This window comes from Alexandromys fortis, unplaced genomic scaffold (genome assembly GCF_014885135.2).
Source record: "Alexandromys fortis isolate MF-2015 unplaced genomic scaffold, M_Fortis_MF-2015_v1.1 scaffold_302, whole genome shotgun sequence".
NCBI lineage: Eukaryota > Metazoa > Chordata > Mammalia > Rodentia > Cricetidae > Alexandromys > Alexandromys fortis.
Genome location: NW_026068267.1, coordinates 533876 through 537337, shown reverse-complemented (window position 1 = coordinate 537337; position 3462 = coordinate 533876).

Sequence of the window (3462 nt, the reverse complement as noted above, 5' to 3'; positions counted from 1 at the left end):
GGGTCTGAAAAAGCCTGGGTTAAAACAGGTCTCACTGAACATAGCGGACAATGAGGACTACTGAGACATCAAGAACAATGGCAATGGGTTTTTGATCCTATTGCATGTATTGGCTTTGTGGGAGCCTAGGCTGTTTGGATGCTCACCTTACGAGACATGGACGGAGGAGGGTGGTCCTTGGACTTCGCACGGGAGGGAGAGCCCTGATTGCTCTTTGGGCGGACAAGGGAGGGGGACTTGATTGGGGGAGGGGGAGGGAAAGGGGAGGCGGAGGTGGGGAAGAGACAGAAATATTTAATAAATAAACAAACAAACAAACAAACAAACAAAAAAGTCTTACCCCCACACCAAGTCTGGGTGATCACAGACTAAGCCGACTAAACCGTCTAAACAGTCCAAGCCATTCTCTCCCCTCCCATTTTATATTCCCTCTAGTGCTGGGATTAATGGTATGAGCAACCACCGCGGAGGCGGTGACAGAACCTACGGTACTACCTTGCCGGTTGGGGATAAAAAGCACGGTAAACAACGGACACCTCTAACACAACTCCCGGTTTGTACTCTACTTTTTGATCTTATAAGAAAGAGGCCCTGCTACGGCTCATCCTTAAGACAATGGCTCCAGGACTAGCAGGACCACCCAAAAATTGGCTAAAATGCCCTAATAGTAGAGCATAATTACCCCTGAAATGCGAGGGCTGCCTATACGCATACGGACAAGTCTTAGTTCACCAAAGGTAACTTTTTCTTCGAACAAGACAAAACAATACAAAAGAGAAACACTTCTCCCTCATTCTCATATAATATGGTGAAATTCACAGCCCTGTGAAAGAGACAAGATGGAAAAAAGAACTCAGCGATTTCTCGTTTTAGCAATGATGCCTGTGCAGTGCATTGTGGGTATGTAAATGAGGCTAAGTCACCACCCTCAGGTCTCCGGAAAAATCCTAAATATTTCTTTTCCCCTGTGTAAAGGTGTGGGCTGACCACCAGGGGGCAGTGCCAACTCCAGATTTTCGGAGTGGAAACCTCAGCAACCTGAATTCAAATGGAACCCCGGAATTGCACTTGTGTATACGCGAGGCGCTGGATTTCACCCTCCGCATAAATCAGGAAATAACACCTCGAAAATGAGCGTATCGGTACGTTTCTTTAACACAAAAGATTGCGCATCTGAGGTCCTTGCTTCACGCCCACTGTGTAACATTCCATCGTATCCCTGGCTGAGTCTACTCTTTATTTTTGAGACAATATCTTCCTAATTTACCTGTGCTGGCCTTGATGTTTCTCAGTAAGCCAAGATGACTTTGAGCTTTTTGCATTCAGTCATCAGTGACTGAACCACCAGGGTAATTTTGACTTAGTGTGGGTTCTCTTAATCTCCCAGTTGTTTATTCTTTTGTTAGGGTTATTTGTTTCTTTTGTTGGTTGCTTAGTTGGCTGGCTAGTTGGTTACAGTTCACTAATAGATGAACCAGGCTGACTTCAAACTCAGATCAACTTGCATCTGCCTGCCAACTGCTGGGATAAAGGCATGCATCATCACCACTGTCCTGGTTGGCGTGTTTTTTGTTTTGGTTTTGGTTATATGTTTTCCCCTATATTTTGTTGTTTTTCCTTGCTTTTCTTTTTTTTAGGAGACTTTGTTGATGTTTTGTTTTTTCCATCCAGGGTCTCAGTGTGTAGCCCATAAAGTCCATAACTCAGATAACTGTTTCTGCCTCCTGAGTGCTGACATAGGGTTCAAAGAAAGAATTCTAAAATTTTCTTTTCTAGTTTGGTTGGAATTTTTCCCCAAAATTGAAGAACTGGTTTTTGTTATTTTTTGTATTGTTTTGTTTTAAGAGGGTCTCATGTAGCCGCATCTAACCTGGAACCTTAATCTATATTCAGGGACGACATTGAGTTCTGGTCCTCTTGTCTTTGCCTCCCCAGTTCGAGGTCCTAAGCACACACCACTACCTACAGGTTTGACAGAGGTGTGGGTGGAAGCTGAGGTTTGTGCATGGTATATAAACAATAGGCCCAGTGACCAAGCTCCCACCTCTTTGCTTTTTAGTTAGTCTAGGTTTGCTCGGATGACCTTAGCGCGCCCTTAAAGAACTGGCTGCAGTTAAACGAAGTGGGCGTGAATTTTGTACTGTCGCTAAGAGAGGCGAGAACATTCGAGGTTTAGTGGAAAGGGGTGAAAAGAGGGGACACGTGAAGGGCTCGCCTGGGAAAAGGAAGTGATAGAGAGAGTGGAAGGGAGGGCTCAGGAGAGAAACTGGAGAGACAGCGCAATAGCATAGGCGGTGAGTGAACCTTTTCACTGTCAGGCATTTCAAGGAGCGCACTATGGCAAACTGAAAGACTTCACGTTCTTCTTGTCTTATCCTTGCAAATAACACTGTCTCTGTTCTAAAACACGATGTTGGTCCTGTTGAGCCATCACAGAACCTCCAAAAATTGGTTAGGATTTTGCTTTAGTGATAGAGATATAATAAAGAAGGCAACCGCTGCATGGACTTCTCAAAGGATTCTAACCTTACTTTAGTAATGGCTACTTTTTCTACACTAACTATACAAATAAACTACGGAATACCTCACTGCATTCTCTCATTCATGGGGAAAGTCGAACCATTGTGAAGTTGGAAAAACGAAGGCCGGTCCAGTGTTTAATTAAGCAATGACGCCTAGCAGTGCATTGTGGGTATGTAAATGACATTAAGTCGCTGCGCTGGGATCTCCGGAAATATTTCCTCCCTCGCCCCCCTATGTATAGGTGTGAGATGACCACCAGAGGGCAGTGCCAACTCCAGATTTTCGGAGTGGAAACCAGCTCAGGAGTCTGAATTAAAACGGAACTCAAGGGCTGGAGAGATGGCTCAGAGGTTGAGAACGCTGCCTGCTCTTCCGGGGGTCCTGAGTTCAATTCCCAGCAGCCACGTGGTGGCTCACAAGCATCTGTGGTGAGGTCTGGTGCCCTCTTCTGGCCAGCAGGCATACAGACAGAATGTTGTATACATAATAAATAAATAAATAAATAAATAAATAGGAACTCCAGAAGTACATTCGGTTATAGAGCCCTTGTGTGTACGCGAGGCGCTGGATCTTACCCTCGGCATTAATCAGTAAATAAACAAGAGCTCGAAAACGAGCGTATCCGTACGTTTTTTCTTTCTTTCTTTTTTTTTTTTTTTTTGATTTTTTTTGATTTTCGAGACAGGGTTTCTCCGTAGCTTTTGGTTCCTGTCCTGGAACTAGCTCTTCTAAACCAGGCTGGCCTCGAACTCACTGAGATCCACCTGCCTCTGCCTCCCAAGTGCTGGGATTAAAGGCGTGTGCCACCACCGCCCGGTACGTTTCTTTACGCAAAGGATTGCACGACCGAGGTACTTGCCTAAGACGCCTGACTGTGTGTCAAGCCCTGACAATGGGAAGGTCGAAGACACAAGGGCCAAACCCTGGAGAGAAGGGCTG